Source organism: Heterocephalus glaber, unplaced genomic scaffold, assembly GCF_053883595.1.
Source record: "Heterocephalus glaber isolate CG9 unplaced genomic scaffold, H.glaber_assembly_v1.0 deba00001504, whole genome shotgun sequence".
NCBI lineage: Eukaryota > Metazoa > Chordata > Mammalia > Rodentia > Bathyergidae > Heterocephalus > Heterocephalus glaber.
Window position 1 is genome coordinate 2,048,985 of NW_028258324.1, and position 27,102 is coordinate 2,076,086.

General features: G+C 39.1%; 1 long non-coding RNA gene and 3 pseudogenes across 2 annotated transcripts in view; 3 read left to right on the plus strand and 1 right to left on the minus strand.

Moving 5' to 3' along the window:
- The window catches only part of LOC110348637 (uncharacterized), a 110,023-nt gene that overhangs the window by 62,656 nt on the left and 20,265 nt on the right, over positions 1 to 27,102 (plus strand). The gene's annotated exons all lie outside the window — the stretch shown is intronic.
- LOC147825201 (heterogeneous nuclear ribonucleoprotein D-like pseudogene) lies at positions 7,286 to 13,359 on the plus strand (annotated as a pseudogene). Its single transcript, XR_015440793.1, has one exon. The product of XR_015440793.1 is annotated as a heterogeneous nuclear ribonucleoprotein D-like pseudogene (transcript).
- On the plus strand, positions 10,265 to 16,006 carry LOC147825202 (vomeronasal type-2 receptor 116-like; annotated as a pseudogene).
- On the minus strand, positions 18,456 to 19,865 carry LOC101701872 (upstream-binding protein 1 pseudogene; annotated as a pseudogene).

The window sequence follows — 27,102 nt, forward strand, 5'->3', positions numbered from 1 at the left end:
TTGTGTAAAATTCTTTGGAGTGCTGGTTTGGTATTCTCGAAGTTCCTAAGATGCTGTTTATCATGAAAGTATCTTATTTCTCCATCAATTTTGAAAAGTGGTTTTGCAGGGTACATCAATATGGTTTGGAGGTTGTTTTCTTTTAGGGCTTGTAATATGTCACTCCAAGCTCTTCTTGCCTTGATGGTTTGTGTTGAGAAGTCTGCTGTGATTCTGATGGGCATTCCTTTGTATGTGATTTGTTTCTTTTCTCTGACTGCTTGGAGAACTTTGTTCTTCTGTTGAGTTTCTGGAATCTTAACAATTATATGCCTATGTGTAGATGTTTTTTTGATCAAGCCTATTTGGAGTCCTATATGCCTCACTTATGTGTATGTCAAGCTCTTTTCCCCTGCTTGGGAAGTTTTCTGCCATTATTTCTGTGAATGGCTTTTTTATGTCATCTGCACTCTCTCCTGTTTCTTCATTGACTCCAATCAGTCTTATGTTATTCTTCTTTGCATCATCTAACAGGTGCTGGATTGATTTCTCATGTTCCCTTATAATTTTGAAGCAATTTTTCTTTTCCTGGTCATTAATTGCAATCTTATGTTCTATATCTGAAATTAGGTCCTCACATTGGCTCATTCTGCTGTGTAGACTTTCAATGGAGTTTTTCATGTCCTGGAAATCTATTTGCATCTGTTTTATGGATTCCATTTGTTTCCTATGTTGGGATTCCATCATGTTCCTGAGCTCCTCTCTAGATTTATTAATCATGTGTTGCACTAGGGGCACAATTTCTCCTGTTATGTGAGAAATTATTTCTGATTTCATTTTTTCCAGATCCCCTTTTGTTGCCAGTTCAGTGGGTCCAGGTGGTTGAGTATCAGAGTGTCCCATCTCATTTTCCTTTGGGGTTGCTGTAGGTGATCTGGAAGTCTGGTTTTGAGACTTATTTATGTGTTTTCTCATTTCGACTGGGAAGGGCTGTTAGCACCTGCACAGACTACCTCCTCTGAGCTGGGAGAGGTGGGACAGGGGCCAGGAGCAGCAGTAGGGATGGTGGCCCAAAAGCCCTTTCCTGTGGGCTGGGAGCAGCGGGAGGTATGGTGGCTGGGAAGCCCCTTCCTCTGGTCCAGGAGCAGTGGGATGGCAGCTCAGAAGCCCCTACCTCTGGGCTGGGAGTGGTGGGAGGGGTGGTGGCCCAAAAGCCCTTTCCTCTGGGCTGGGTGCAGTGGCAGGGATGGTGACCGAGAAGCCTCTTCATTTGGGCCAGGAGCTTTGGGATGGTGGCTCAGAAGCCCCTACCTCTGGGCCAGGAGCAGCAAGACTCAGTACCATGGTCTGGTGGTCCGGTGTCCTCTGCATCTTTGTAGTGTGGAACCAGGTGGCTGTACAGAGGAGTGGGGTTGGGGGTCCAGTGGATTGTTGCTGGGTCGCAGGCTGATTCAGTGTGTTCTGTGCAACTCGGGACCTTGGTAGGGCATGCGCATACTGTAGAAGTTTTCACTCTTCTGAAATATCTTACATATTTAGAAAAAAATATTTACAAAATATTTAAAATGTTTTATTGGGTTTTTGCTTGAACTGTTTTTGCATATAATGTGTTCTAAAAGATGGAAAAGAACTTTTAGGTAAAGACAAAGGTGGTCCTTTTCTTTCTTCCATTTAGGTGCACATTAAATGTATAACTTTATAAGATATCTGGGCTCATTCTTACATTTATTTTTCTGTGGTACTAAGGTTTGAACCCAGGAAATTCACATAGGGCTACTTGCCCGGTTCTTTTTTTATTTTTTATTAACTTATTTATTTATTTATTTTTGACACAAGATTTAGCTAAGTTGCTAACTTGTCCAAGCTGGACTGATATTCTAGGAGTTCTAGGTCTTGGTGCCAGGCCTGGCTTTCATTCTAGCACTTCTTATTCTTTGGAAAACAATTTAGAGACTTTAGTGTTCACTGTCTTTTAAATATAGATATATTAAGTCAATTTTATCTTTCAGAGAGTACATTTACCATTAATAAAATAATTTCATATGGATCTACTGATTTTCAATAACAACTTCACAAAAATAACCTTTGCAGAACATCTTTCACAAAAGCTATTTTACAATAACAACTTTTACAAATATATATTTTTGTAAATATAAGTAGGACCACACACAGGTCATTTCTCTTTTTTCTAATCTGGTAATTGTTGCATTGAAATTGATAACTTTCCTTCCCAGTCTTTTAAAAATATTATACATATGTAGTGGCAATTTTTTTTCTAAATTATTATTCTCTTATTCTGAATTACTTTCACTAACTTCAATGAATTATCATGCTTCACAAAACCTCTAAAGCAATGTCATTGCCATAGAAAATCATCTTTCAATTTTTTTTTTTTTGGTACCGAGGATTGAACTCAGGTCCTTGCATTTGCAAGGCAGGTGGTGGAACCACTGAGCTAAATCCCTGGCCCTTCTTTCAATTTTTAATGAGAGCAGTGTGAACATTGACAGAACTTTGTGGTGAATACAGTATTAACATCTATGCAATATTCTTTTTTTTTCTTTTTGCTTATATTCTTTTATTGGTGCATTTTAGGTATACAATATGTTTACATTTATCATTGGGTGCTTGTACCTGTACATGATGTATCTTGGTTCTTATTTTTTCCCTATTACCTGTGTCCCCTTCATCACCTCCACCCTTCCCTATTTACTATGCAATATTCTTTTTTTTCTAAGAGTAGGAAAAATTTATTGAGAGAAAGAAAGCTTCTGCCCAAGAGAGACAGAAGGTGGACCGGAAAGTGGGTTTCCTGCTCACCCCACTTTTCAAAGATGTTTTATACAGCAAAGCCATGTGTTGAGGCGAGTACAAAGTGGAACAAAACTATAAGACCCAATGGAAATTTACAAGGTGGGCATGAGGTGGGACAAAACCATGACCAACCAATAAGATTACAAGTACAGTCACCCAAGTAATATTGGTCAAATGGGGGAGCAAGTCAGCAAGAAAACAAGGATTTTCAGTAAGAATAGGGGTCAGAGATATTTCTTGGAGAGGCTGAGTTAAGACTTTGACACCTCCACCACCCAGGTGATTTATACCTAGTTAGAATACCAGTCACTGCTATTTATCCCCAGGGGAAGCACAAATGTGTGTAGTTTCTCTCCTTTTACAATTCTGGCCTTCGGTGAATGTGTCTTGGTTGTCCTTCAAGTTGGCTCCTTGCTGTGTTGGCTCCTGGAAGGCTGGTCCTGTTAACTGCACACAAGATATTCAATTAACTTACCTATCTGCAATATTCTCCCCTCTGAAAAAGAACCCCTAACTGCTGTGAGAGGGCAAAGGGTAAAGACCGTTCTCGCTATTTCCAGCTGAAGAAGGTTGTAGTTGTGATCAGCAGTTAGACTTACTCTACAGAGAGTCTATCTAAAGGCCCTCAATATGTGGCAGGCATTGTCATTGTTCTGGGAAATCATGGAAAGAAATATACAGAGACAGAGAATTTGGGTAAAATAATAAAAGTTTTACTTGCAAGCAGGCGGTACTGCCAGAAACTGGTCTGGTCAGTGTCCATGTCCTGTGTTCTTTGTCCATCACCTTTTATACTTTTGTTAGTCATTATTTCATCCCTAGTGGTCTTTGTTGAGCAAACAAAATTCTGGTTTCTGCTTAATGGTTAAACACAGATGGTTTCTGTCACTGATTACAGTCCTAAACACATGAGTTACAGCACATATATCACAAGTTTGTTCAGGGATTGCCACTTTGTTCTTCAGAGCTAAGATGTTATCTATAGTGGAGCTACAGATCAAAGGAGCTATATAACCTTCACTTTAAACAACAAAGGCAATGGGTTAAGGCAAGCTTTTAAAGGGATACACTACCTATTTTGCTTCTACAACTACTTCAATAGCTAATCTACTAAACTTACTTTAAAACTTTTCTTTATCATCATCATCTTAGTAGCCATATAGCTTTGAATCTGGAGGAGACAAAAACCAAAGAAACAGTTAAGAATATATGCACTAAATAATAAGATCAACAGGACTGCTGTGAATATAGCCAATAAAGATTTGCATCAGGAACTAGTAATAGCCTCCCACAAAGAGGATAAGAAGGTCCAGGGGACTCAGAATCCAACATAGAACTCATATTGTATAGTTTAGCAGTTATGAGCTGTTTACAAGGCCAATCTGGTAAATCCCAGTAAAAGAATTCTAGCACATTTGTCATTGGTTCCATTTGTATGACTGCTTCGAGTTTGGCAGCCTCTAGGCAAAAATAAATAAAACTTTTAAGAAATTAGAACATGTATAATCTAAGCATGAGCACACTAGAATGGAAGGGCAGATTGGGGAGAAAGTTGCACTTAGAAATTGAAATAGTGATTGTAACCTGCTGGCTCTTAAGATCCTTTCATTGATAAAGTTTATGTATAAGTCTGATACTTTGTTACAAATCTCTCTAGTTTTAGCTGTAAAAAGATAAGAAACAATTTGAAGAACAAAGCTCCCTAAGACATTTTTAAACCTTAGCTGAGCTCTTATAGATTTTACCGTAGTTTTTTCCTAATGATCCGTAACTGTGGTCAGCTACTGGTGTAGCTAGAAACTGCCAGAAGGGGTCAGGGACTGGAGCCCCTTTTTATATCTAGCTTTATTACTATGGCATTATTTTATACCTGTTTTGGTTATTCTTTTCTGCTGGGTATTGAAGACCAAGTTAAAGTGAGACCTGTGTCAATCAGTATGAACCCCATGCTATCTATCAAGGTCAGTTAAGTTGCCTCAGGCATTACTTTGGAACCATGCATAGAGCCTCTCAGCTCCTCTGTTAGTGTCAGACATAAGAATGGGTCATGGCCTTGCTTGACCATGTTGCTTTCAGTGAAAGCATGGGAGATTTTTCCCTCTTTGTGACCCTCCTTTGGCACATGGCACATTTGTCCTCTGGTGCCCAGCAATCTCCCTTGTCAGAAGGTTGAGTGACTTACCAAAGATGTAGGATCCTATAGGAAAGGTTCCTTCATGTCCTGGATTCTTTGTTGACCTTGAGGGGCCAGGGCCAAAATATCCTCATACCCCAGTTACCTTTCTAGTTTGGTCTCCAAACTTTAGTTGTTGAACACCCAGAAGAGAAGATCGGTGACATAAGTATTTCAGTAGAAGCGGTGAGCTTAACTATTATAATAGTTAAGACAGCAAGCACTTTTGAAGTAAAAAGCACAGTTAGAGGACTATTATTTTACCAACCATGGTTGGTAAAATGTTAATAGACAACCGTTATATATTATACAGAAAAACTTAAGATCAAGAGCCACAGGTAGTATTTTAGCATGACAATCATGATATCTTCTTTGTAACACTTACATGTCTATCTTAGTATGGAATAGTCTTTCAGTCAAACACCTTCATCTGATCACAAGATATTAAATGACATAAAGAAAACTCTTATTTGTTATGCTTTAGTAGGATGCCATCTAAAGAGAACATACATATTGGCCTATAAGTGCACCTTAGGAGTTCATAATGTTTAGCCTCTAATTTTAGTATATGACATTATTTCAACTGTTTGGCGACTGAACATCCCTAAGTGTGGTGACACATATAACATACATCACATAAGTTTTTAAGAAAACTATTATTTGACTGGTTTTCTCATGCTGGCTTGACATGTACTTCTTATCACAAGTAGCTGGAGTGCAAGAGAAAGCTAGATACCTGAGTCAAAAAAGATCATTACCATAAACAATATCCTACAAGACTTGTTCACCTGAAAGTCATGAATATATATACCATGAAATAACAATGAGTATCAGTTACATGAAACCCTTTGTCTCTTAATTTTGTTTTGTACCAAAAGCATTTTAAATAAAACTTTGTTTTCCCACCGAAAACTTAGACCATGACCAATGTATACATATCACAGTAATATGTTTAGCAATGTATTTCCCACAAGGCTATGGAAATTATTGGGGTTCCCTTTGTGAACAAAGGATAGAATAAATTATTTTCCAGTCAGGAGCTCCATTTTTTACCAAGGGGAGTCCTGTCCAATAGTTTTCCTAAGCCCAAGAGTCTTTATTTAATTATCTTAACAAATTTTTAGATGACCTATGAGAGCCAGATCTTAACAATTAACATATTATTTTTGACCAATGGAAGATTCCTGATATTATACATAGACAACAATATGTACTGTATTTGTAAAACTAGTTGACATTATTTGGATAATCTGGCAACCTGGGAGAAGCATGTCTTTAGTGACATTTATCTATAGATACAGCCAAACATCTTAAAAAATCCAAAATGCCAAAAGTAAAAAGCTCATACAGGAGCAGTGCTGAGTTGGGCCAAGCAGTTGCAGCCTGACTGGGACCTGCCTCCTCTGGCTTGCTCCACCAGCTTGCAACCAGGACAGGCTTGGGACCAAGACAGGCTTGCAACCAGGACAGGCTTGCGACCAACACAGGCTTGCGACCAACACAGGCTTGGGACCATGACAGGCTTGGGACCAAGAAAGGGTGAAGAGGACACCCCCGGGAATGCCCACCAGCCCCAGCTTGGCCCAGCAGGGCTGGGCATGGCCAAGCAGGGCTGAGTGGGGCTGAGTGCTTGCATCCTGACTGGGACCTGTTTCTTCCAGTTTGCTCCACCAGCTTGAGACCAAGACAGGCTTGGGACCAAGACAGGCTTGTGACCAGGACAGGCTTGCAACCAGGACAAGCTTGCAACCAGGACAAGCTTGCAACCAGGACAGGCTTGGGACCAAGACAGGGTGAGGAGGACCCCCCAGGGCACACCCACCTGTCCCAGCTCGGGCACACAGTTGCCTCCAAAAACAGCATGCCCCCGGCCTTCTGGCTGTGCAGCTACTTGGTTTGACACTGCAGAGGCACAGGGGGATATAAAAGCCATTGTCCTGAGCTGCAGAAGTGAACAAAACAAAGAGGGCATCTCTCAGGCTACATGATGAAAAAAAGCCCACTGGAAAAGTGAAGAGAATCTCTGCAATAAAGGTACACCAGACTTACCATGCTTGGTAAGTTGGAGGGATCATCAGCTCCCATTGGAACCTGGACTTTCTTCAGGGGAAAAGCAGCTGAAACCTGCTATAGAACCTTGCAGAGTGCAACCCTGCAGGTGGACAGGGAGCTAAACTTGGGACTTGCAGCCAGAAATCTGCCTGAATCTCACAGGTCTGGGACTAGCTTACTGAGACTCATTGACTTGTAACTGCACACTGCTGCCCACATTGTCTATTGTGACAGCAGAGACATACCCTGAAGGAGGCTCTTCATTTTTAAAGGTGATAGATTAATAACTACCACAAATTGTCATTCTTTAATGATGTATTTGATGCTATTCTGTTGCTGATTGTATCACTTGGGCTAAGGTGTTATGATTGATCTAATCAGTTGTCCATCCTGATATAATGAAAATGAGATAGCCTCAGAGTCATTAGAGACTCAAAACCTAAAGACCAGCTATATCCGGAAGATATCTCTGAGAAGCAATCATTCCATAAGGGTTCTAAATACATCAGCAAAGATACTTACAATAAGCAACTTCAAAATATCAACCCAGGAAATAAACCAAGGACAGTACCAAAAACAAAAATGAGAAGACATTTAAGCAAGTCACAAACTCAGACTTCCACACCCCAAAAGGTAAATTCTGGGGGAAATGAGGTGGAGAAGTCAAATAATCAACTATCTGGGCACCCTGAACTGATAACACAGGAAGTAACAAAACAGATGAATGAGGCTCTAGAAAAATTCAAAGCGGAAATAATCTCCCAGATAACTACAGAGATGGTGAGCAAAGTGAAAGACATGATTAGAGGCTCCAGAATAGAAATTGATAAAAAAAAAAAAAAAAAAGATGAGCTCAGAATCATGCTAGAAGCCATGAATGTCCAGCATAAGAAAGAAATGGAAACCATGATCGCCCAATATAAGAAAGGAATGGACCTCTTCTGCCACCATTTTAAATCCAGCTCCATACAATGCTCCGCCGCCGCCAGCACCCCCCGATCCGGACCGTGCACCCGCTCTCCCCTGCCGACGGTTCTGCCACTATGGAGGACGTGAATGAGTACAGCAATATAGAGGAGTTCGCTGAAGGGTCCCAGATCAACACGAGCAAGAACCAGCAGGATGACGGTAAAATGTTTATTGGAGGTTTGAGCTGGGATACAAGCAAGAAAGATCTGATGGAATATTTGTCTCGATTTGGGGAAGTTGTAGACTACACAATTAAAACAGACCCAGTCACTGGAAGATCAAGAGGGTTTGGATTTGTGCTTTTCAAAGATGCTGCTAATGTTGATAAGGTTTTGGAGCTAAAAGAACATAAACTGGATGGGAAATTGATAGACCCCAAGAGGGCCAAAGCTTTAAAAGGGAAAGAACACCCTAAAAAGGTTTTTTTGGGTGGATTGAGTCCAGATACTTCTGAAGAACAAATTAAAGAATATTTCGGAGCCTTTGGAGAGATTGAAAATATTGAACTTCCAATGGATATAAAAACAAATGAAAGGAGAGGATTTTGTTTTATCACGTACACAGATGAAGAGCCAGTCAAGAAATTGTTAGAAAGTAGATACCATCAAATTGGTTCTGGAAAGTGTGAAATCAAAGTTGCACAACCCAAAGAGGTATATTGGCAGCAACAGCAACAACAAAAAGGAGGAAGAGGTGCTGCGGCTGGTGGGCGAGGTGGTACTATGGGTCAAGGCCAAGGTCAGGGCCAAAACTGGAACCAAGGATTTAATAACTATTATGATCAAGGATATGGAAATTACAATAGTGCCTATGGTGGTGATCAAAACTATAGTGGCTATGGCGGATATGATTATACTGAGCATAACTATGGGAACTATGGATATGGACAGGGATATGCAGACTACAGTGGTCAACAGAGCACTTACGGCAAGGCATCTTGAGGGGATGGCAATCACCAAAATAATTAGCAGCCATACTAAAGTGGAAGACATTGGAGAAAACAGGAGATGCTAAAGAAATCTTGCAGAATGACATTGAAGATTGGTCTTCTGTTGCTCCAATGATTATTTTGTAAAAGACTTTCTAGTGTACAAGACACAACTGTGTCCAACTGTATATAGCTGCCAATTAGTTTTCTTTGTTTTTACTTTGTCCTTTCTATGTGTTATGCCTCAGTGTGGATTTGTGTTTATACACATTTTATTTGTATGATTTCATGTTAAACCCCAAATAAATGCTTCCTTATGTGAAAAAAAAAAGAAAGAAATGGAATCCATGAAACAGATTCAAACATATTCAGGAGATTAAAAACGCCATTGAAAGCATGCAGAGCAGATTAAGAGAATCTAAAGATAGAATAGCAGATATAGAAGACAGGATTGTGGTGAAGGACCATGAAAACAGAGATTTCTTAAAAATAGTAAGGGCCATGAGAAATCAATTCAGCAGCTGCTAGATGATGCAAAGAATAACGTAAGACTGATAGGAATCCACAAAAAAAAACAGGAGAAAGTATAATTGACATAAAAAAAATGTTCACAGAAGTAATAGTAGAAAACTTCCAAGAAAGAGGTGGAGAATTGGACATACAGATAAGTGAGGCATATAGAAGTCCAACTAGCCATGATCAAAAAATAAATCTACAGCTAGACATATAATAATCAAGATCCCAGAAACCCAACAGCAGAACAAAATTCTACAGGCAGTTAGAAAAAAGAAACAAATCAACTATAAAGGAATACCCATCAGAATCACAACAGGCTTCTCAACACAAACCCTCAAGGAGAGCCTAGAGTCAAGTATTTCGAGCCTTAAAAGAAAAGAGCTTAGAACCGAGACTATTGTATCCTGCAAAATTATCTTTCAAAATCAATGGGGGAAATTAGATACTTCCACGACAACACTTGAGAAATTTCATGAACACCAAACCAGCACTCCAAACAACTTTAAGCAATATTCTAGAAAAAGACAATGAAGTTCACAACTCCATGAGGCCCAACAGAGGGAAGCCACCAGGCAAGGTGAGAAACTAAAGGGAAAGGGGGAAAAAATAAGGAATAAAAGAGCCAACAACAGTAAAATATCATAACAAGGATGAGTCAATATCTATCAATTATAACCCTCAATGTTAATGGCCTCAATTCACCAATCAAAAGAAATAGACTGACAGAATGGATTCAGAAGCAAAACCCACCAATATGCTGTATACAAGAAACACACCTAACTCAAAAAGAAATTCATAGACTGAAAGTAAAAGGATGGAAAATAGTTCTCCACATGACAGAAACCCAGAAAGAAATAGGGGTAGGAATCTTCTTTGCAGACAAAGTAGATTTCAAACCAAAAGTAATTAAGAGAGACAAAGATAGTCAATATATCCTTGTGAAGGGAACAATCCAAGAGGAAGAGATGACAATCCTAAATATATATGCACCAAATATGAATGTGCCCAACTATACAAAACAAATATTAATGGACATGAAAAACCAACTAAGCACCAATACAATTGTAGTGGGGGACCTCAACACCCCTCTATCACAAATAGACAGATCATCTAGACAAAAAGTTAGCAAAGAAATTCTAGAACTGAACCAAGTTACTGAACAAATGGACTTAATAGATGTTGACAGAGTGTTCTACCCCACAAAATCAGAATACAAATTCTTTTCAGCTGCACACGGATCATTCTCCAAAATAGACCACATGCTAGCTCATAGGACATATCTAAGTAAATGTGAAAGAATTGAAGTTATCCCCTATATATTACCAGACCATAGTGCAATACAATTAGAGATCAATAACATAAGAAACTGCAAAACTCCCACAAACACATGAAAATTGAACAACACCCTCCTGAACAACCAATGGATGACAAAGGAAATTAAAGAAGAAATTAGACAGTTTCTACAAGTAAATGATAATGCTAGTACAGCATACAGGAATCTATGGGACACAATGAAAGCAGTTCTATGTGGGAAATTCATAGCAGTGAATGCCCATATTAAGACAACAGAGAAAATTCAGTTAAATAACCTAATGCAAAACCTCAAGCTCCTAGAAAAAGATGAGCATAACAAACCCAAAGCTCATACAAGAAAGGAAATTATAAAGATCTGAGCAGAAAATCATGCAATGGAGACTAAGAGAATGATACAAAAAATTAATGAATCAAAGAGTTGGTTTTTTGAAAGAATAAATAAAATTGAGAAACCTTTAGTCACCCTTATCAAAAAAAGGAAAGAAAAGGCTCAAATCCATGCAATTAAGAATGAAAAAGGGGCAGTCACAACAGACTCAGCAGAAATCCAGAGGATCATCAATACCTACTTCAAGAACCTGTACTCTAATAAAATGGAAAACACAGAAGAAATGGACAGATTGCTAGATACATATGAATTGCCAAAGTTAAATGAAGAAGATATAGAAATTCTAAGCACCCCAATAACAATGAGTGAAATTGAAAATGTAACAAAAAATTTACCAACAAAGAAAAGCCCAGGTCCTGATGGCTTCACTGCTGAATTCTATAAGACATTTAAAGAACAAATGCCATTACTCTTTTAACTCATCAACGAAATTCAAAGGGAAGCAAGGCTCCCAAATTCATTTCTGGAAGCAAGTGTTACTTTGATTCCAAAACCAGGGCAAGATCCAACCCAAAAAGAGAACTACAGACCAATCTCCCTAATGAACATAGATGCAAAAATCCTCAACAAGATACTAGCAAACAGAATACAGAATGTCATCAAGAAGATCATACACCCTGACCAACTCAGATTTATCCCAGGGATGCAAGGATGGTTCAACATTTGTAAATCAATAAATGTAATACTATATTAGCAGAGTCAATGTTAAAAACCACATGATCATCTCTACAGATGCAGAAAAGGCATTTGACAAAATCCAATACCCATTCATGATAAAAACGCTACAGAAAATTGGAATAGAAGGTCTTTATCTCAACCTGATTAAGGCTATCTATGAAAAACCAACAGCCAACATCATACTAAATGGTCAAAACCTGAAAACTTTCACGCTAAAATCAGGAACAAGACAAGGATGCCCACTATCACCACTCCTGTTCAATATAGTTCTGGAAACATTAGCCATAGCAATTAGAAAAGAGGAAGAAATAAAAGGAATAAAGATAGGAAAGGAAGAAGTGAAACTGTCATTATTTGCTGATGATATGATACTTTACATAGAAGATCCAAAAAACTCAGTCAAAAGTCTTCTAGACCTAATTGACAGATTCAGTGGAGTAGCTGGATACAAGGTCAACACTCAAAAAACAATACTTCTTATACACAAATAGCAGACCTATTGAGAGAGAAATTAGGGAAATAATTCCTTTTACAGTAGCACCGAAAAAAATGAAATATCTAGGAATCAACCTAACAAAGGAAGCAAAAGACCCCTACACTGAAAACTACAGCTCTCTGAAACAGGAGATTGAAGAGGATATAAGAAAATGGAAAGCTATCCCTTGTTCCTGGGTAGGAAGAACCAATATAGTGAAAATGCCCATACTTCCAAAACTACTATATAGATTTAATGCAATGCCAATTGAAATTCCAACAATATACTTCACAGAACTAGAGAAAACAATCCCAAAATTTATTTGGAAGCAGAAGAAACCTGGAATAGCAAAAACAATACTAGGAAACAGAGACATGGCTGGGGGCATCACAATCCCCAAGTTGAAACTATACTGCAGAGCTACTGTGATAAAAACAGCATGGTACTGGCAAACAAACAGACCCGAAGATCAGTGGGATAGATTAGAAGATGCAGAAACAACTCCTGACATACTCAGCCACCTCATCTTTGACAAAGGAGCCAACCACCCTCATTGGTGGAAAGATAACCTATTTAATAAATGGTTTAGAAAAACTGGATTTAAAACTGCCAAAGATTAAAACTAGACCCATACCTATCACCATGCATTGAACTAAGATCAAAGTGGATTATGGATTAAAGATATAAATATTAAGACAGAAATACTAAACTTGCTGGAAGATAAGTTAGGTAGAACTCTTGATGACATTGGCATAGGACAGGACTTCATGAACAAATCTTCAGTAGCATGGGAGCTAGCACAAAGAATCAACAACTGGGATCTCATCATATTAAAAAGCTTCTGCACTGCAGGAGAAATGAGCAACAGAGCTAAGAGACAACCTACAATGTGGGAAGAAATTTTTGACAGCTGTACCTCAGACAAAGGTCTACTATCTAGAATATATAAAGATCTGAAAAAAATCAGACCCCCCAAATTCAAAGATCCAATTCAAAAATGGGCATCTGAAATGAACAGACATTTCTCAGACCAAGAATTAAAAGCAGCAAATAAATATATGAAAAAATGTTCAACTTTACTGGTCATTTGAGAGATGCAGTTTAAAACAATGCTGAGATTCCACCTCACCCCACAAAGAATGGCTGCTATGATGATATCAACCAATAACAAATGATGGTGAGGGTGTGGAGAGAAAGGAACCCTTCTCCATTGTTGGTGGGAATGTAGACTGGTGCAACCACTGTGGAAATCAGTATGGAGATACCTCAAAGAACTAGGACTAGAGGTCCCATTTGACCCAGCTATTCCCATACTGAGAATCTTCCCCAAAGAATTAAAAGAATCATGCCACAGCAATATATGTGCACCTATGTTTATAGTGGCACAGTTTGTAATAGCTAAAGCTTGGAAACAGCCCAAGTGCCCATCGACTAGAAACTGGATAAAGAAGATGTGGTTTTTTAATAAAATGGAGTACTACTCAGCCATAAAGAATGAGAAAGTAGAGACATTTATAGCTAAATGGATGCACATTGAGGCCATACTCTTAAGTGAAATAAATAGGACACACATGTGTAAATACCAAATAGTTTCTCTAGTGTGAGAAACTGAAAGTGTAAATAAGGATGAAAATGATTAAAATGAATAATTGATAATTTGAAATAGGAAAAGGTCCAAGCATTTTGGGATGGCAGGAGTGGAAGGGGAAAGGGAAGAAGGGAAAGGAAAAATTATGAGAAAGAAAAAAAATGGAATCAAAGTCTGTGTAAATAGGGAAGGGTGGAGGAGGTGAAAGGTGCAGAGGTAATGGGAGAAAAAATAAGAACTAAGATACATCATATTATAGTATGACCATCCAATGATAAATGTAAATGTATTTTATACCTAAAATGTACCAATAAATATATAAATTTTTAAAAATAAAAAAGAAAGCAAGAGAGGGCAATTGGCTGAACTAACCATGAACTTCTCGGGGTAGGGGCTGTGAAAAAGAGAAAAATATTGAAATTTGACTGAAAATAATTTGAATTTTTCCCTAGACATAGAAAACTTTGCAAAGTGTCCAAATCATTAGTATGCCAACATTCAGAGAAACCACTGTCTACAAAAGTCTGTGACTTTTTTGGCTTATGAAGGCCTGTTGGGGAAGACCCTGGCTGTCACACCACTGAACTTCATTATTCTCACAGCTGTTGTTTGTGGGCTCTTTGTGAAGCACCAAGACACTCCCATTGTCAAAGCCAGGAAAAGGGGGCTCAGTAACATCCTGCTCATCTCCCTCAACTTCTGTTTTCTCTGCTCCTTTCTCTTCATTGGTCATCCAAACACAGCCACCTGCATCCTTCAGCAGACCACATTTGGAGTTGTGTTTACTGTGGCTGTTTCCACTCTCTTGGCCAAAACCATTACTGTGGTTCTGGCCTTTAAGGTCACTCCTCCAGGAAGAAGGATGAGGCAGTTGTTGGTATCAGGGGCACCTAACTCCATCATCCCCATCTGTTCCTTAATCCAAATCACTCTCTGTGGAATCTGGATGGGAACAAATCCACCCTTTATTGACACAGATGCACACTCTGAACATGGCCACATCATTATCATGTGCAATAAGGGTTCACTAACTGCCTTCTACTGTGTCCTGGGATACCTGGGCTCCCTGGCCCTGGTGAGCTTCACTGTGGCTTTCCTGGCCAGGAACCAGCCTGACACATTCAACGAAGCCAAGTTCTTGACATTCAGCATGCTGGTGTTCTGCAGTGTCTGGGTCACCTTCCTCCCTGTCTACCACAGCACCAAGGGGAAGGTCATGGTGGCCATGGAGGTCTTCTCCATCTTGGCCCCCAGTGCAGGGCTACTAGACTAGATCTTTGTCCCTAAGTGCTACATGATTTTGTTAAGGCCAGACAGGAATTCTCTACATGGGTTGAGAGATAAAACGTGTTCATCTAGAAAGAAGCTGTCTTCAGTTAAAAATGTATTTTCTTAAAATAAATAGAGGGTCTGAGGCAGATATGCACCATTTTTCAGTCTATTAGATTGCCACATGAGATTTGCTTGTAAGAACAACTGATTTATACTTCCTTTTCTTTTCTTTTCTTTGGAACACATTTCTTCTTAACCAGAAATTTATCTTCCTCTCCTTACTGGCATTAATTTATTGAAGAGGGGAGTCCTTGCCAGAACAACCAATACTTTTTTCCACCTAAGAATGAACAAACACCTAGGAAAAAAGCAAAGATTTATAAAGTAAAAAAAAATACACCTTATAATAGCTCATATTTTTTCCATCTCTAACCTTCCCTCAGTCCGTGAAATGACTCTTAATTTAAGCAAGAAATAATAACAATAAGTGTTTCATACGATCCATATCAAGCCTTCCATCATCTCCCTAGCTGTGCCCACCCGCAGGATTTGCATTTCAACATGTTTATTGTAGGTAACTTCCTCCTGTAATTCCCTGGCACGTGTGCAAGCTTGGAGCTTCTGCTGTTACAGTGAGAATGAGCCAACTGACAGCCACTGAAATTCTATGCAGCTTTCTTTTCTTTAAATCATTTTACTCATTAACAGAGTGCAATATTTCCCGTATTCTGGAGGTCACTTTCAGGGCATCCCTGTATTCATATGGTGGTTCTCTGACATCCATAATAGTCACCCATTCCAGAAATTCACTTGGGGAAGATCACTCAGCCTCAGTAGCATGTCTTAGCACCCACAGCACCAGTCACCCTCCTGCAATCCTGTCACATATTTATTCTTTTCAGAGAATGCAGTGTTCTCTACTGTATTAGGCATTTTGGAGGTATCCAAGTACTCACTGGGTGGAACATAAATTAAGGAGGTATACCACTCAGTTCCACAGAAAGGAGGCCACCTCAAATTTCCCTTTCAGATGCTTCACCCTGACTCCAATTTGGAACTGTCTGGTCCCTACTCAAGCACTAGGTTGTCTATGAATTTCCTGGGGTGATGTGAAAGGAACTGTTTCTGAGTTTGGGTGAGACTGACAATTTTTTAAAGGCTAGCTAATAAAAATCACATGCAGGCATGGTAGAGCCTTTTGTAGAAGAAAGAATTAAGGAAAGAATACAATAAGAAAATAGACATGTCTATGTTTGTTAGATCATTTCCTGGACCTAGAATTCCTATCGTACGGAGATGAAATTGGATCCTGATCCCCTGGTCTCAACAACCATATTCTGCCCATTTCTCTGGCTGAGGAGAGGTGGGGATGGCAGTTTATGTTCTAGGCCCTAGGAAGTTTGGAGAGTACACACCCCTAAAGTAAAAACTCTAACTTTTTAAGTGCAATTTTTGGTGCCACTTACAAATTCCCCTTTGCTTTAATTCAGCCCTCTACCCTTTTTTTTTTTTTTCTGGTGCTATGATTTATTTAACCTGTTTCTCTGGACAGACTATAATGTTCTAATGCCACTGGGTGTAATTTCAAGTCTGATAAGCTTGTAAATATTTTTATCCCACATCTAAAACCTGATGAGGATTTCAAAATAGCTCACAGCATTCAATGACATTTACTGTTCCATAAATCATGAGTCCCAAAAAACAATGCTAAATAGACAAGCAAAACTTTCTGAAACAATTAAGGGAAGTTCACTTCTTTCCCAAGTGACTTATAGAAAACATGGTCACACAAAAGCAAAGGGAGTACAAAAAGGCAAGCTCTCCTCCTACAGGTCTGTAGGAATCACAGGTATTTCCAAACCTGACTACTGAGACAATGCTTCTTTGTAGTGAGTAATTAGCCACTTTTATGAATAGGAAAGCGTTTACTCACTGAAGGAGCTTAGTCACCTGGGAGAGAACCCAAACGTAATCATTCCTATTTCCACCTGAACAAGGATGGGGATCAAATAGTACATCCAAAGCTAAAACTGCTAAGTGGACAGAGATGCTATAATTAAATGGAATAAAAGTTTATTGTTTTTTAAAAAATTTAGTCTTGATATACCACTGTCTTCAAAAATGCTTTCTAATGAATTTTGGGATGTTTTGGGTGAAGGAGACAAAGGCAGTAGGAGGAAAAAGTGAAAATAGTGGATTCCCTTTGAAAAACAGTATGCTAGCAGACACACATTTGATTTTATGAGACACACTATTTTACAGAAAAAGAAACCATTATTTGGTGTATTAAAAGCTCCTAAATCACCAGAATGTTTATCCATGATTGCACTGAAGCTCATTATTTGAAGTGAGACAAACAGGATTTTTATGGTATTTTAGTATTTATGACACTTAGTGTTTTCATGGATAATTTAATCTTGTTCAAAACAGAGATGCCTTAATACCAAGTCAGAAGCTATTAACAATAACACTTTGTCGCCCCTTCTTATGTCACCAATTTCCAACATCTGGGGCAGGGCTTTTAAAAATGCTTAAGAACAGAGGGGACAGAGATAGAGAAGGGGAGGAAAATGAGAAAGAAAACCACAAGAGTGGTAGGAAAACCAGAAACTAAAATGTTTTTGGAAGCAGAAACAAAAGAAGTTTTTCAATAAATCAGTGACAAAGCAAAATACAAGTCTTTGTACCTATTAGGATTTACACTGATCCTCTTACTGAGGTACTCCTGATGATGCAGTTAGCTTCAAGCCCATCTTCCTGGTTTGAGTCTTCCCCGGTCTGCCATGATCCCATCAGACGCACACCCTTAGACATGATTACTTCTGAGAAGGTGCCGAGCCACTTACCTGGCTACCAAGGCCACATCAGCACAGCATCTCTGAGACAGTTTCCATTCTGGCTCCACAGTAGTGCTGTCCCCCATCTCCTCCCCAGGTCTGCATTAGGTTCAGGCAATAGAAGCCAAACTGGCACAGAAACTAAATGCCCACAGTAAGTTTCTACATTCATTTCCAAACTGCATACAGTGTAAGGAGCCAGAAAAGGCAGCTTCTGGGAACCACATGGACTGACTTTTGTCAGAAGCATGAAGCTGCTCTTGCAGCATGACCTCCAGAGCTGGAAGCAGCTGCCCTGATCCGCTCATTCTCATGAGAACACTGGGCTTCGGCTATGACAAGGCAAAGGTCTGCCTCTCATATCAACTCATAAGAAAGGTCATCTTGTGTTTTCAGTATGAAACATTTCTTTCAGTAAAATCCAATCCCAAGACTTCTTGAACTCAGTCTTCACACACGTTTAAGTGTGACTTTATTTGTTACTGAATATAGTTCAGTCTATGTAAGAGATCACTTCAAGATTATGTGGATACCATCATTATTTTCAGCTTTTACTGTGGAGAATAAAAAGCAACTCTCATCTTGAAAATTCTGAACCATCTGATCACTAACAAGAATGAGAATACCAGTGAGATCCTGTCTGTATACCTGGTTAATTTGGTGGAAAGGAATATTAAACAGCAACGCCAGTTTTTGAGCAATTTCTGAGGCAACCATTTCTTCCAGGTAGATTGCATGATAAACATAGGGTGTCCCACTGCCACTCTCGCCTCCACCGCCTGCTGCTTGCTGCTGCCCTTGCAGTGGTGTGTCATTCGGCTGCTCCTGACAGACATAGATGGTTAAGCACGGCCTAACTGACCTTGACTTCAGTGAATTATAGTCCCGAATTCCATCGGCTGCACCACAAATTTGAACTAAATCCTCCTTTGTCAGTTTTAAAGTCAGCACCTGAAAAATGAGAAAACAGTCTTGTGTAGGAAGAGAATCTGTTTTTTAGAAGCCACTGCTGTGTTTCCTGAGTTGTAGCTGAAGGCTGAATTTCTTCACCAGACACCTGTGAAACTCCATCTCCCTGATGATTTGGGGAAGAAGAATTGCTGTCTGGCACACTGCCAGTGTTCTACTGGGAAGAGGTGAAAGTGGGCGCAGGAGAAGGGCTGTTATTCACATAGGCTGTGGGGGTGTCAGGCCATGAAGAACATTCTGTGAGGATTGTGGTGTTATATGATGGCTGATACTTTTCTTTTTCATGAGCGATTCTCTTCTCCATCTTCTCTTGATCAGTTGTTTCCTGTCTGCACCTTTGGGCTTAAAAACTTTGATCTGGCAGAAAGCCAAGTGAAGATGATCAGTGTATTCCCCATTTTCATTCTGCTTAAAGGTGTCAACCTGAATCCTAAAAGGCACTCCCTTTTCCCCTCTGTGCTTCCGTGGAGTAGATTCTGTGCTGATGCAGTGCACCTGAATGAAAGCACATGTGCGTTTTGCAGGGTCCCACAGAAATTCAACTGCATTTAACTGGCTTGGATTTGTCCTGGTACCAATTATTCCCACAGACATTGGAATATCTAAATCGAGCAGTGTATCTCCTGGGCAATTCCACTTCTAGACTTCAAGTTGCTGATGCTCCGTGTACTGCAGCCATCTGTCATGGAATACAACCCTTATGATGCTCTTTACCAATTTTCCACTGATCTCTGGCATATCTCCCATTTTACAATTATCCAACATCCGAATTTCATAAGACTGGCCTCGTACTGCAGGAGCCGGGGCCCAGCTCCTGCCCGATCCCCGAGAGGCTGGAGTCGAAGTCTTTCACCAGCCCGGACTCGATCACCTCGTCCATCTTGAGCACCGAGGCCATTTTCTAGCCTCGCTGCCGCCCCGCACAGCGCAGCCTCCGCGTCAGCGGTGAGGGGGCCCGAGCTCCGCGAGCCGCTCCGCCGGCCCATACGCTGGTTTCCACACCCCCACCCCTCAATCTCGATGGCCTTGAGGAGCCACATTATCTGTTTAACGTTGGATTGCCATGCAGATTCCATCAAAGGCATCTGGATCACAAGCCAAAGAGGAACCAGAGGCTTCAGCCTGAAAAAGCATCACTAAAGATTGTGAGATCAAGTGCAAAAGAAAGCCAAAGTAGAGAGATATCTCAGACATAACCTAAGGCATAGTCAGTGGGAAGGCAGGTCTTGATGCAGCAAGGAACTAGCCTTTCACTTTCTTGTTCCTTGGTTCTCTGTGCCCTTGATGAAAGAATTCAATCAAGACACATAGGCATGCAGAAGTATAGGTAGACTTTATTATAAAGTAAATCCAGAGTGAATTATACCTTCAAGCAACAAGACAGTCAGTGTCAGGACAGCATCTACCCCGAGCGTGAGTTTAGATATGTCTTTTTTGTATACCGCAAGAATTACTTCAAACATTATTTGAGGATTTTTTTTCTGGGACAGTCAGAAGTATAAAAGCCATTTTTACTATAAAACATGAATCTTTGCCTAGGTCTACAGATTCCCTACCAGGTAACCAAAAGCAGAACAAAGCCAAATTTCTACTTTATATGCTCTATTACTGCACATCTTGGGTCAAATCTCTTTTCAGCTCTGCAAATAACTTTGTTAATCATTTAGGGAGTTTCTCTCTAGCGGTTGGTGGGACAGGTTTGGATAGCTCTGAATTTACATGATCACATCCTCTTTCAAGACTATGGCCATCAAACCAAAGTTGTGTAAAGGACATTTAGCTACACTCAGAGGTCTCTAGCCATTTCCAAAACCTGTGACCACATGAATTCCAGCAAAACAGTCCTGCATGATTGAAACTACAACAGACTGAGATGGTCCTTTCATGGGAATGGAATCACCTTTTATTCCTGAGAATTCCAGAGCTAGGAGGTCACCACTCAGTCACTGCTTAAATTTTCAGTGGAGCTAGTCTGATCCCCCTCATCTAGGGTTTCCCCTCCAGACATTCAACCCAATGTCCCCTAAAAGTCTCGTCTAACTTTCAATGAAAATTTTTCCTGAAAATGTGTGCTCCAGTGCCAATCTACATCAGTAAGTATACATGCCAGCTAACAACAAAACAGAACAAATAAACTTTTTCCCCACCATACAGTTTTCAAGAGACTGTATTTAATTAAGCTGCTCTAGCATTCCCCAAAATTCTTAATGGCACAATTGACATACATCTGGGTTCAACTTTGAAACAACAGCATGTTTAATTAAGGTATTCCAAAATATTCCAATTACAGCATCTTCACAGTGAAAGATTATATCAGGGAGAGAAGATGAGTTTTAAAACCTGAGTATAGTTACCATGTAGGGATGAAAGTTTCCCCTGGTTACCTTCCCACCCAAAATGAAGTGGAACCCATCTATTACTAACCACTCCACAAGGATGCCTTTTTCCACTGAAGTTCAGCAAACATGGAATGCCAGAATTTAACAAATTTCAGTGGTTGTCCATTGGCAATAAGATTGTTTACACCCTTAGCAGCCAAACTGTAGTAAGACATCCTGATCTGGAGAAGTAGTCATAATAAAGTAGGATAGAAAAAATAAAATGTGTAGAAAGGAAACAAGGAAAATTATAACTAAAAATTGTACTTTTAAAAGGACTGTAACCTGGGGGACCCAGTCAGAGTACCTAACACAATCTATATCAGAATTCTCTTATTTAATTTAGGCTCCTTTCCTTCTAGATCTGTCACACAAAAATTCCTCAGAAGTACTGCAAGTCAATGAATTAGCCTACATGAAAAAGAGTGAGAGTCTGATTGTGTGATAAAGGAACAGCTCGAGAATGTTTTGAGACCCCAGCTGACACTTTCACCCAACTGAGCCCTGTGCACTGAGGCAGATGGACTGAAAAACAGTTCCCCCACAACAGCAGATGACACTGCCTGCCCAGGCCCCACAGTTTCTGAGTAAGAGAAAAGAAGAGGCCGAACTGCCAAATCCAGCCAACTCTGTTCCTTAGTTCTTGACAGAACAAGGCAACAAATGTGATGACCAAAACACCAACCTTATCAAAGAAAAGACTAAAACATAGAAGAAGAATTTCACTTCAAGACTGAAGCTTTTCCTTGACACAGTGACCAAGTGAGAGACTGCCTTGGGAGACAGATTTGTAAAGAGTGTGAGGTAAACAGGCATATTCTGGGATCTCCTAGGAAGCCCAGGCTCAGTTCAGAAAGATCACAGAGCCTGTATTTTGTTGTGGGAGGTCAGGTTTGGTGAATATAATTGTAAGAGGGGAAGGATATGAAGGAGAATCCATTTAGTCCAATAATGTGATTGAGCTCTTGCTGTCTACATCAAGCAGAAATTGGTGGTCTGAATTATCATAAGTCAATACATGAGTAACCTAATTTTCTTCACTGAAATCATAGACCTTTTTATTCTGGTTAAGGGCTGATCATGAGTAGTTCTTAGGGCTTCTCAGAATCCAGTTGATATCTGATGTCATTCTGGTTGCTGGCTTTACTTCAATGGCCAGGATGACATAGTAGTTGCTGATAATTATTTTTCTCTCTATGCCAATATCTTTTTTTAATTCATTAAGTTAATTGATACATTTTAGGTATACAATATAATGACATTCATCATTGGAAATCTGCACCTTTACATAATATATCTTGATTCTTATTTTTTCTCCATTCCTGTGCCCTCCCTTCAACCACTCCATCCCTCCCTATTTACAAAGTCTTTGTTTCCATTTTTTCATTTTCTCATATTAATTCCATTCCCCTCTTTCCTTTCCCCTACCCCTTCCCCTTCCCCTTTGCACCTTTTCTTCCTATTTCACATTATCTATTATACATTTTGATCCTTATTTACACTTTCAGTTTCTCACACCAGAGAAACTATTTGGTATTTACATGAGTCCCATTTATTTCACTTAAGAGTATGGCTTCAATATGCATCCATTTAGCTATAAATGTCTCTACTTTCTCATTCTTTATGGCTGAGTAGTACTCCATTTAATAAAAAAAAAAACCACACACACGCACATCTTCTTTATCCAGTCTCCAGTTGATGGGCAATTGGGCTGTTCGCAGGTTCTAGCTATTACAAACTGTGCCAGTATAAACATGGGTACACAAATATTGCTGTGGTATGATTCTTTTAATTCCTTTGGGAAAATACCCAGCAGGGGAATAGCTGGGTCAAATGGGACCTCTAATCCTAGTTTTTTGAGGTATCTCCATGTTGATTTTCACAGTGGTTACACCAGTCTACATTCCCACCAACAATAGAGAAGGGTTCCTTTCTCCCCACAACCCCACCAGCATTGGTTGTTGGTTGATTTCTTTTCTTTTCTTTTCTTTGGTACCAGGGATTGAACTCGGGACCTTGTGCTTGCAAGGCAGGTGGTGGCACCACTGAGCTAAATCCTCAGCCCTGGTTGATTTCTTGATAGCAGCCATTCGTTCCGGAGTGAGGTGGAATCTCAGTGTTGTTTTCATCTGCATCTCTCAAATGACCAGTGATGTTAAACATTGTTTCATATGTTTATTTGCTCCTTTTAATTCTTTGTCGCAGAAATGTCTGTTAATTTCAGATGCCCATTTTTTAATTGGGTCTTTGATTTTGGAGGGTCTGTTTTTTTAAGTTCTTCATATATTCTAGATAGTAGACCTTTGTCTGAAGAACAGCTGGTAAAAAAATTTTCCTACATTGTAGGTTGTCTCTAAGCTTTGTTAGTCATTTCTCTTGTAGTGCAGAAGCTTTTTAATAAGATGAGATCCCAGTTGTTGACTCTTTGTGCTAGTTCCCATGCCACTGGGGTTTTGTTCATAAAGTCTTTTCCTATTCCAATGTCTTTAAGAGTTCTGTCTAACCTATCTTCCAGCAAGTTTGATGTTTTTGTGTTAATATTTAGATATCAGATCCACTTTGATTTTAGTTTAGTGCATGGTGAAAGATATGGGTCTAGATTTAATCTGTGGCAGGTTAAAATCCAGTTTCTCTAGCACGATTTATTAAAGAAGCTATCTATCCTCCAGTGAGCGTGTTTGGCTCCTTTGTCAAAGATGAGGTGGCTGACAGATGAAGAGTAGGCATATCTGCCCTTGTTCCTCACTTTAGGGAGAAGCCATTGTATCTTTTCCACTCATAGAAGGCATTTTTAGCACGGGATTTAGCTCAGTGTTTCCTTCGCCTGCCTTGCAAGCACAAGGACCCAAGTTCAATCCCCGGTACCAAAAAACAAACAAAAAAGTGTACAACATATAAGGCATTTTTGCTGGAAGTATGGAATACATGTCTTATCTGATGAGAAGGTTCTGTTCTACTTCTAGTCTCCTGATAGCTTTTTACCATGAACAGCTGTAGAATTTAGTCCAATACTTTTTCTGCAACTACTGACAGGATCACATGGCTTTTTCCTTTCCTCTGTTAAAATGATGACTTATGGGGGTGGATCTTCCAATGCTGAACCAACACTGCCATCCCTATAATAAAACCACTTTCTACATACAGCCAGATCTGACTTCTAATACTCTATTTTGTTAAACAAATTTTTATCTATGTTCATACTTTTTTCTTTGATTATCTTTATCCAGTTTTAGTATTAGCACAATGTTGATTTTCTAAAATAAGGGGAGAAGTGTTCCTTCTCTTTTCTGCTTTAAATGTTTAATATAATTCATCAGTTAAAATGTATATGAGCCTGTTGTTGTCATATAGGTAGGTTTTCAAGGTAGGAATATACTTTCTTTAATAGGTGCTATTCAAATTTTTTATTTCCTCGAGAGTCAGTCTCATTAGTTTGTCTTCCAAGGCACTTCTTAGAAGTTGTCAAATTTATTTCAAAAATGGTTTTTGTAATATGCTTTCTATATCCTTTTACATTCTGTAAACTCTATGGTAATGTCCTCTAAGTTTTGATATTGTGATTTTTAAAATGTATAATTAATATTGTGTAATAGGAAGAAAAGATCTAAAGGAGTAGGGGAAGTGGGAGGGGTAGGGGAAAGGAAAGAAGGGAAAAGAAAAAATATGAGAAAAGGAAACAAATGGAAACAAAGTCTTTACAAATAGGGAAGGGTGTAGCGGGTGAAGGGAGGGCAGGGGAATGGGAAAAAATACCAAGATACATCAAAGGTACAAGATCCTAATGATGAATGTAACTGTATTTTCTACCTAAACTTCAAGGAAAAATAAAAGGTAAGGTGGCTGAGTGTGTCTGGAGTTGTTTCTGCATCTTCCAATCTTTTCCACTGATCCTCGGCTCTGTTTCTTTGCCAGTCCCATGCTGTTTTTATCACAGTAGCTTTGTAGTATTGTTTCACGTTGGGGATTGTGATACCCATGTCATGTCGTTGTTGTCTAGAATTGCTTTTGCTATTCTAGGTCTCTTCTGGTTCCAAATGAATTTTTGGATTGTTTTCTCTAGTTCTGTGAAATATACTGTTGAGATTTCAATCAAGATTGCATAGAATCTATATAGCACTTTTTGAAATATGGCCATTTTCACTCTATTGGTTCTTTCTACCCAGTAGCAAGGGATGCCTTTCCATTTTCTGATATCCTCTTCAATCTCTTTTTTCAGAGTGCTGTACTTTTCGTGGTAGAGGTCTTTTACTTCCTTCGTTGGATTGATTCCTAGATATTTTATTTTTTTGGATGCTATTGTGAAAGGAATTTTTTTCCCAATTTCTCTCTTAGTGAGTTTGTTATTTGTGTACAGAAAGGCTATTGATTTTTGAGTATTGACCATGTACCCTGCTGAATATGTCAATTAAGTCTAGGAGTCTTTTAGCAGAGTTTTTTGGGTTTTCTATGTAGAGTATCATATCATTGGCAAATAATGATGGTTTAATTTCTTCCTTTCCTATCTTTATTCCTTTTATTTCTTTCTCTTTTCTAATTGCTGTGGCTAATGTTTGCAGAACTATATTGAACAAGAGGGGTGATAATGGGCATCTTTTTCTTTTTTCTGATTTTAGCGTGAAAGTTTTCAGTTTTTAATCATTTAGTATGATGTTGGCTGTTGGTTTTTCATAGATGGCTTTTATCAGATTGAGGTAGAGACTGTCTATTCCAATTTTTTGTAGGGTTTTTATCATAAATCCTTGTTGGAATTTGTCAAATGCTTTTTCTGCATCTGTTGAGATGATCATATGGTTTTTGTCTTGATATAGTATATTACATTTATTGATTTGGGTATGTTGAACCATCCTGGTATCCCTGGGATGAATCCCACTTGGTCAGGGTGTATGATCTTCTTGATGAGCTTCTGCATTCTATTTCGCAGTATCTTATTAAGTATTTTTGCTTCTGTGTTCATTAGTGAGATTGGCCTATAGTTCTCTTTTTTGATTGGGTCTTTCTCTGCTTTGGGGATCAAGGTGATGCTTGCTTCCAGAAATGAATTTGGGAGCATTGTTTCCATTTCAATTTCACTGAAGAGTTTCAACAATAGTGGCAGTAGTTTCTCTCTAAATGTCTTGTAGAATTCAGCAGTGAAGCTATCAGGACCAGAGCTTTTCTTAGTTGGTAAGTGTTTCATTACATTTTCAATTTCATTGATATTGGGTTGTTTAGAATTTTTAGGTCTTCTTCGTTCAACTTTGGTAATTCACATGTATCTAGGAATCTGTCCATTTCTTCTGTGTTTTCCATCTTATTGGCATATAGGTTCTCAAAGTAGGTATTGATGATCCTCTGGATTTCTTCTGAGTCTGTTGTAATTTCATCCTTTTCATTCCTAATTGCATGCATTTGGGTCTTTTCTTTCCTTTTCTTGATAAGGTTGGCTAAGGGTTTGTCAATTTTATTTATTCTTTCGAAGAACCAACTCTTTGCTTTACTGATTTTTTGTATCATTCTCTTAGTCTCCATCGCATTGATTTCTGCTCTGATCTTTATAATTTCCTTCTTTGTATGGGCTTTATGCTTGTGTCACTCTTCTTTTTCTAGGAGTTTGAGGTTCAGAATTAGATTGTTTATTTGAGCTCATTCCATTTTTCTAGTATGGGCATTTGCTGCTATGAATTTCCCTCACAGAAGTGCTTTCATTGTGTCCCATAGATTCCTGTATATTGTATTGGCATTATCATTCAATTGTAGAAACTGGCTAATTTCTTCTGTGACCCATTGGTCTTC